The sequence below is a fragment of the Mustela erminea genome, chromosome 7 (genome assembly GCF_009829155.1).
Source record: "Mustela erminea isolate mMusErm1 chromosome 7, mMusErm1.Pri, whole genome shotgun sequence".
In the NCBI taxonomy this organism is placed as follows: Eukaryota; Metazoa; Chordata; class Mammalia; order Carnivora; family Mustelidae; genus Mustela; species Mustela erminea.
Window position 1 is genome coordinate 9197771 of NC_045620.1, and position 9412 is coordinate 9207182.

Below are 9412 nucleotides of genomic sequence, written 5' to 3' on the forward strand. Positions count from 1 at the left end.
TTTGGCTTCCCATCAGAGGATGCTTTGCTCTCAGGGTCTCCCACCTGAGCCAAGAGACAAGCTGGAAACAAGAAACCTAACGAGAATGCTTGAGGCCAAAATGGAAGCATCCAAAGTCCTCTTGCATCAACAAAGGGAAAAATCTTGGTAAGACTGACAATAACTGAAGGACGCCTGGGTGGCTCAGTGGGTTAAGCTTCTGCCTTCAGCTCAGGTCATGATCCCAGGGTCCTGGGATCGAGCCCTGCATGAGGCTCTCTGCTCAGCAGGGAGCCTGCTTCCTCCTCTCTGCCTCCCTCTCTGCCTACTTATGATCTCTGTCTGTCAAATAAATAAATAAAATCTAAAAAAAAAAAAAAAAGATTGACAATAACTGATATTTATTGACCAATGATTCTAAGTATTTTCCAAGTACCATTTCATTTATCACAAAAACTCTCCGAAGTAGGTATGACAGGCCCACTATCTCTCGGTCAGGTTTTGTTTTTACCTCTTGTGGGGCCAGAAGTGTTTTGGAAGTCAGATTACTTTAACTTCGGACGGGGAATGGGAGGAGCTGGGGGGGTGAAATGTGATGCTGTATTAGTTATCTATGGCTGTGTAACAAAACAGCCAAAACTTAGTGACTTTAAGACAGTAAACACTTGGCTTTATCTCACAGTAAGGTTCAAGAATCAGAGTATGGATCAGTGGCTTAGCTGGTGTTTCTGTCTCTTGGTTACAATCGGGACGTCGGGGCCTCCTGGGTGGCTCAGTCAGTTAAGCGTCTGCCTTCGGCTCAGGGCATGATCTCGGGGTCCTGGGATCGAACCCCGCATCGGGCTCCCGGCTCAGCAGGGAGTCTGTTCCCCCGCCAGCCCCGCTCCTCTGCCTGCTTGTGCTCACTCACTCACTCTCTCTCAAATAAATACATAAAATTCTTTTTAAAAATCAGGATACCGGCCAAGGCTGTAGTCTCGTCTGACAGCCTCACCAGAGCTAGTGGGGAATCTGCCTCCAGGCCCACTCATGCCGCTGTGGCTCCCTCCAGAGCCTCAACCCTGGAAGTCTCACATCACCTTTCCTCACAACATGGCCGCCAGCGTCCCCCAGGGCAGGGGATCCAAGAGAGAATTAGAATTAGAGCAAACACCCAAGGCAGGAGTGAAATCCCATCTAACCTCATCCTGTGATGGGGCATTCCATCACCTCTGCCATCTTCTGCTTATTGGAAGGAAATCAGTACGGTAGTCAGCCCAGCCCACATTTCAGGGGAGAGTTTACAAAAAGGCATGAATCCCAGGACGGGAGGGTTCACAGGAGGCCACCTGGGGGTCTGTCTTCCCCAGAAACACATACCATGGATTACCGAAGGCCCACAGTCAAGTCTGGAACTGTACTTTTTGATTAAAACACACACACATGATATTTCTGCATCAAAATATTTGAATGCTCTTGCTAAAGAGGATAAATAATGAATCACTAAGTTCATGTCAGTTTAGGTTGGATTTTGCTGCCAATTAAGTTATAAAAACCTTTAGGTTTTCAGAGCCTTTTAGGCTCAGAATTATGGAAAAGAGATTGGAGATCAGTACGATTATCCTCTCCTTTAGATGATACCCAAGGCCCAGGGGGTTAAATATGTCTGTCTCTCTCTCTCTCTCTCTCTATATATATATATATATCTTCATATAAGCCCAGACAGTGATAGACTCATATATATAAATCACTAGTGTTCTCAGAGGAAAAAGAATGAGGAGTACATGTCTCCATGACTTTCCCTTTACAAAGTCACTACATAAAAACTCTTAGTTTTTTAATAAATAAAATATATTAATTTTTAGAAGAATAAAATAATAATCCTCCCACAAGGCAAAGCATTTACACGCTACAAGAGCCAAAGGTTTTATGCAATGTTATGCTGGTTTCTAACATGCTGGTGTGGGTGTAGCCTGTGATATCACAAAATGGAAGAATTAAAGAAAAAAGTGGAATAAGACAAAAAGTGTAATAAATTAAGATGAGTTTCCTCAGCTTACGCATAGTTGGGAATAGTCAGGGGACAAAAATGATCCAGCAGTTAGTAGAAAATGCCTAGCTATGTACGCCAAGTGTGTGGGGAAGAATTCTGATTTGTTGCGGTTTTGGTGAGAGTTAATGAAAACCCCTATATCATTTAAAGGTTGACCAACCTTGACTAGAACACAAATGCTGGTCAGGCTGAAACTTCATTTCTGCCTCTTAAGTTAGTCACTCTCCTGGTTTGCACTGATTCCTAATCAGAATTTTGAGCATGTATCAAATATTGTAGGAGGGAGTGAGTTAGCCCTTTATTTCAGATTCTACTTTTTTTTAATGACCTGTTTAAACAGATAAAAACTGACTTTAATAACTGCAAGCGATATTAGATATACTAAATGGCCCTACTTCTGATTCTGTATATGTTTAACAAATTAAGCATTTTGTCTTTATGACTAAAAGTAAAGTGCTTAGCAAGGCAAGCTGAGAAATTCATTCGCTCTCCTTTAAGGGGTACTAATAAGCCAAAACGTCACTGGCTTCTGTTGTAACGTTGTAACGTTCATTGTAACACCTCAATTCCAAATACATTCCTGTCAAAATCTGAAATGGCCTTGAGACTATGACATGGCAAACACCTTTTTAAAAAAATCCATTTTAGGAGCTGAGATAGAAAACGGAATCCACAGCAAATTCCAAAAGGGCGGCCAACACTGTCTTGTCATAACTCAGCCTCCCACTAGGTGGCGCTGCTTCTCAACTTCTATTCGTTTTGTGTGTGTGTGTGTGTGTGTGTGTTTTTCTTTTAAATAAAATAAAATGGGCTTCTCCTGACATTTATGATATGACTGTTGTTGGCCTCAAAGAGCTCATTAGTTCTAACCACCATGAACCACCTCTTTTCCCAAGAGGAGAGTATTTCCCGGTGTGCTCACTTCAGCAGTGTATTTTTTAAGTGTCACATGGGATGAGATTAATAGTAAGATAAGAGATGCTATGGGTATACTGTGGGTATGGTGTGTTGATAAAGCAGGTAGATTCTAGACCCAGACTGCCTGGGTTCAATTCCAGCTCTGCTACTGATGGCTGTGTTACCTAGGGCAAATTACTTGACTGCTCTGTGTCTCTGTTCCTTCATCTATAAAACAGATGCAGTCATAGTACCTAACTCAGAGGTCTGATGGGAGGCTTAAATGAGTTGATCTAAGTAAAGCCCTCAGAACAGTGACTAGGACATAGTAAGCACAATTTAAGAGGTAACTATCAACCCTATGACTACCCCAAGAATGCTTGCTGGCATTGCACTGGCCATATTTTCTTTTTTTTTTTTTTTAATTTTTGTTTACTTATTTGACAGAGAAAGAGACAACAAGAGAGGGAATACAAGCAGGGGGAGTGGGAGAGGGCGTAGCAGGCTTCCCACTGAGCAGGGAGCCCCATGCGGGGCTCGATCCCAGGATCCTGGGATCATGACCTGAGCTGAAGGTGGATGCCCAATGACTGAGCCATCCAGGCACCCCCACTGGCCATATTTCACTAAATCCTGTCAACAATACTGAGAGTAATTCAATCTTCTAGATCCATTGTACAGACAAAGAAACCAATGCCAAATAAGTGAAATGAATTGCCCAAGGTCTAGGTTAGTGGCAGGGTTAGAACTTCAACCCACAACTACCTAATTCTAAATGCATGCTCTTAAACACTAGAATATCATACAAGCCAAGTATTATAAGCAATAAAAAGCAAGAAATCTATAGCTCAAATTAAGAGATAACAGCAATTGTTCTCTAAAAAAACATGTGGTTTTCTCTTTGTTTTCCCCTCTAAAACATAATTATATTTCCTTTCCTTTATGTGATTTGCCCCCCTAAATTAAACTTTGGTCTTAACATTTATTTCTAAACCAGCAGGCAGTATCTATAGCCTAAATCTTTAAAAATCCTTGCGATATGGTTTTGAGATGAACTTAAAAGATAGCCCACTAAAAAAAGGTTAGATTATTTAAAAGTGGAGAAAAGATGATTCTACAATTCTGCACAAAGATAAAAATAGAATTCCAAGCTCTCTACCCCCCCCCAAAAAAAACTATACTACCTTCCAACTGCTGTTTTTTTCCCCCTGTCCATCCTTGAAATGACCTTGGTTTAATTACCTGCATCTCAATGAATGAATCTACATAGAAAGTGAAGGTTAATTAATGAAGGATCGTTTCTTTTGCTAAACCCACCAGGCAGTGGCTGACAGCAAGAGCGGACCATGCAGCATTATCCTCTAGCTCATTAGAAATGGTCAGATTGATGTGCTCACTTTGGACCAGGGGAGGGAAAGACAGTAGTTTACTAACAATGGCCAGTCGCGGTGCACAGTCACAAATCTCCCTACCTAAGACCTCTACCCTTAAGTATCACCTGCTCTTGAACTCAAAGAATCCAAAATATTAGAAATGCAAAGATCACATTCTAACAAGGCTTTGAGATAAGCATGTTGGTTGCACATTAATATTCACAGAACTTCTATACCATAATATTTTATTACCTTCCTTGTTTTCAAGTGTTTTTTTTTTAAAACTAGGTCATTCTAGAACAGGTTTATAAAGCTCAGCATTAATAACATTTTGAACTGGATAAATTTCTGCTCTAAGCAGCTGTTCTCTGTTATGTAAAATATTTAGCAGCACCCCTGACTTCTACCCACTGGATACCAGTAACACGCTTCCCCCTCGTTGTGACAACCAAGACCGTCTCCAGATATTGCCAAGTGTCCCCTTGAATGCAAAATTGTCCCTTCTAGGAACCACTGATCAAGAAAAAATATAGTTTTAGAGTTTGAGACTTCTCATGTCTTAGGGCGCGGGGGGGGGGGGAGTTGGAAAAATAATATATCTGTATTCTCTTTACCCAGATTCTTCAACAGTTTCCATTTTACACAACCATAGTCCAATTACTAAAATCAGGAAATTAGGGGCTTCTGGGTGATGCAGTGGGTTAAGCATCCAACTCTTGGTTTCATCTGGGACCGTGATCTCAGGGATCTCTGGAATCAAGCCCCGCATCGGGCTCCATGCTCCGCACAGCGTCTGCTTAAGATTCTCTCTCTTTCCCTCCGCCCCTTCTGCTCATGTTCTCTCTCCCCCTAAAATAAATCAATCTCAAAAAAAAAAAAATAAGCATAGAAAATTGATGTTGTTATAATATCTTTAAGTAATTTATAGGTCTTAGTCAAATATCACCAGTTTCTCACCCATGTCCTTTTACTGGTCACATGTTGCATGCCGTTGTCATGGTAACTATAGTTTCCTCCAACCTATGATGGTTGCTCCGTCTTTCTTTCATGACCTTGGTGTGTTGGAGGGGCACTGACCAGTTAGATATTTCGTAAAACATTCCTCAGTGTAGGTTTGTCTGATGTTCTTTTATTAGACTGAAGTTATGTCTTTTTGCACGAATGCCACAGTAGTGCTGTGTCCTTCTCTGTCTATGATATCACAAGGTACCTACCAGACGTGCTATTAATTTTGATCACGTGGCTGTGGGAGCACCCAGAGTTTCTCCACTGTCAGGTTATTAATTCTTTCTTTGTATAGAGTAAGCATCTTGTGGGGGAAATTCCTTGAAACGATGTAAAAATCCTCTTTCTCACCTTAATTTTATCCACTAATTTTAGCATCCAGCGATGCTTCTTGCTCGCAATAGTTATTATTGTGGTGTTTGCCAAATGGTGACTTTCTATTTTTGTCATTCGACATTTATAATTGGAATTCTGTGATACGGAGTAACTGTTCCATTTTCTCAACTTTTTAGTTATTTTTAAAGGAACTTTTGTCTTACTACCATAAATGAAAAACCAGAATTAAAACAAGTGTTTTAATGATAAAATAATAATAATAACAGTACAAAATAAACTCAATGAAACCTATTTATATCAATTTCTAGCTGGATACTATAGCATTTGAAGGCTCCCAGTCTGATGTCTCGTTTCGTTTTGTTAAAGAGATTAATAGGCATTAGGAAAGTATTACAAACATGCTAGAGACAACATTTCTCCTTCGTGTATCAACAGAAGGATTGGAAGACAATTGGAAAAGCAATCACCGTGTGGTTCAATATTATTTGACGTTGGAGCTCCATAATATCTAAGATCTTCTCATCTTTCTCCAGTGGTCTGTGGCCCACATTTTGAAAAACACTAACCAGTTTCTCTCATTTTATAGATGATGCGACCAAGACCCAGAGAAAGTAAATAACCTCCCTGATATTCACTAACAGAGGATCTTTGAGAAAAGGAACAGTATTATCTCAGGCAAACCTAAGAGTACCACGCTGGAGGTGAGATGGGCTGGTAGATGGAGATTTATAATCAAGATGGCAGAGAGTCTCATAAAACCCACGGGTAAGAAGGACAGCATAATGCAAAAGGAGGGCTGGCCATCATCAGCTGAGCACTGATCCTAAGCAAATACCACCGAGCAAGCCTCTGTATCCAAAGGCCTAGAAAACTGACTTCTCAATGGCCAATCTGGGTCCTCAAAACAGTGGTCCCCAGCATCAGTCTTTAGTATACTAGCCATCCAGATACCACGTGAAGTATTTTTTCTTTACACTTTTTCTTTGAACTGATGTTAATTTTTTTTTTTTTCTTAAAAAATAGCATTGAGGGGTGCCTGGGTGGTTCAGTAAGTTGAGCATCCCACTCTTGATTTGGGCTCAGGTCATGATCTCATGGGTCATGAGATCAAGCTTGTGATGGACTCCAAGAGTCTGCTTAAGGATTCTGTCCCTCTGCCTCTTTCTCTCTCTCTCTCTTTCAAAATAAATAAATAAATCTTTAAGAATAGCATTGAGTATAATATGAGCTTAACTAGGAAAATTAGATTTTTTTTTTCTAATACTGATTTAATCCATGCATGTTACTAAAACCAAAAATGGGGGCACCTGGGTGGCTCAACCTGTTAAGTGTCTGCCTTCGGCTGGGGTCATGATCGCAGGGTCCGGGGATTAAGCCCTGTATCAGGCTCCCTGCTCAGTGGGAGTCTCTTTCTCCCTCTGTCGCTCCCCCTACTTGTACTCTCTCTCTCTCTCCATGTGTCAGATAAATAAATAAAATCTTATTAAAAATAAGTAAATAAATAAAAACAAAACCAAGAATGCACAACCTGGGCCATAGAAAAGCCCCAGTGTTATGTATCCCTTCCTTCAGTAAGCACTAGGCACTCTAAGCTTTGGAGTCTCTTCCCTGTTTTCTCTGTCCCATGTAGCAAGATCTTCTATGTTCAAATTGTTCAGACAGTTTTGAATCCATTCTTGTTTCATTCTTCCTAAAATTAAATTATTCTGACTTGAAAATTACATGTTGTTGAGAAATTGGCTTTTGATGTTTCTCTGAGCTCTTCACACCAACTTTTTAAAAATAAACCCTGCTCAGTTTTTTACTCATTCATTCTAGTATTGACTACAGTGGGAGACTCTTAAGGATGGATTTGGCTCATGTTTCAACCATGTTAAAACCTTGGTTTTAAAGGTCAATGCAGATAAATACCTAATACATACTTTGGAAGATCTTCAGTTCCGGGGATACAAAAAATGAAAAACCCTTGAGCCTGCCCTCAAGGAGCTCCCAGGATCTCAAGGGAGAACAGAAACCTCAATAAACAATGGCAGTGAACAGGATAAGCATCCTGTAGGGGTCCACCAGGCACCCTGCATCCCCCGGCTCCAGAAGATACAGAGTAAAAGGTAAGGGCAGGATGCTGAATCCATGAAGGGACTGGAAAATGAGACATGTGGCTACCTGGGGGGAACCATTCAAATCAGAGGAAAGAACAAGCACAAAAGTCTTGAGGCAAGAGCTTGCTGGGAAGATTCTGAGAAAGCTAGGAGCTGTCTCTAGCTGGAACAGAGTGAGCGAGGGGAAGAGCGATAGGAGGATGGAATCAGAGAAGCAGTTGGGGGATGGTCTGTAGGTCAGGTGGGACCTTATGGAGGACTTTGGCTTTTCCTTGACCTGAGACGGGAGCTGCTGGGGTTTTTAGGTAGAGGAATGACCTTTTTTAAAAGGCTTTCTTGGAAAGAGTGGGGGACTCAAAAGAGTAGATTATACAAGTCAAAGGTGAAGATGGGAAGCTGTTAGATTTCTAGGAATTAACTAGCTGAGCCATAATGGCGGTTTGGACTCTGGATCCATTCTGAAGGTAGCACCAGCAGAATTTGAGAAGACTAGATGTGGGGCGTGAGAGAAGGTGTGAAGTCAAGGCCACATGTAAAGTTATGACTTGAGTCACAGGGTGGATCAAGTTTCTAGGCACTGGAGCTGATTGGTAGAAGGCTGCGGCCAGGCTTTCGTTCTGGACGTGTCAAATGTTTGAGATCCCTGTAAAATGCATCCACACGGAGATAACAAGAGGGCAGTTGGACACAAGATGCTGGTGTTCAGGACAAGGCTCCACGCTGGGTGCATTAAGCAGCATAGACCCTATTAATTCAGGACCTGGCGTATAGTAGGCATTCAATAAACGGCAAATGCATGAATGCGATGATTTGCATCAGCCCAGATAATCCACATAGTGCTGGAAAGAAGGAGGCCTTCACACCCTACTCACGGGGGTCAATAAGAGTTTCCCATGAGAAGAAAAGCAATTTTTTTTTTGCCCTTATCCCAAATGATAGGCAAAATAAGATGGTGTGGTTTCACTTAGGTTGTTTTCTATCTCCAAGATAACATTAATAAACAAATTTGAAATCATACGAGTATGAATGTAAATTATTTACAGTGTACTTGAAGAGCTCAGAAGGGCTTTGTAAGGTAAATAATTTATAAACTCATAGAAAGAGTTTCTTTTTTCACTAATTAAGGGTGAAAATTTTACCAATAAATCATGAGAGGTTTCGGGAAATATGCAGAGTAGAGATCAATTCGGTACAATAAACATTTACTGAAAAACTACTGTGTGCCAGACATTTAGCTGGAGATGAGTGGTTCAAAGACCTGTGTTGTGGCATTTCCACTTTAAAGGAGCTGCCCGTGCGGCAGGAGAAAGAGTGTCCTTAGGACAAAGTGACACGACTAGGGCACCTGTTGGTGCTGCTCATCACTGAGTTTTGAAGCTGGGTTTTGCCGATGCAAGGTGCGATGGTAATTCCCTGCCCCCTCGGGGCAAGTCCTGACCATGTGCCTTGCCTTAGCCAATGAAACGTAAACGAAAGCCAGCTGTGTTACTTCCAGGTGGCAGTTGTAAGAGGCAGTGAGTGATTCGCCGTGGTAATGGGCTCAATGTTTGTATCCCCCAAAAGTCATAGGTTGAAAGGTAATCTCCAAAGGGACGCCATATTACACGGCGGAGCCGTTGGGAGGTGGTTAGGTCCTGGAGCGCGGACTTACAAATAGGATTAGTGCCTTTGTAGGAAGAAGCCAGAGAGCG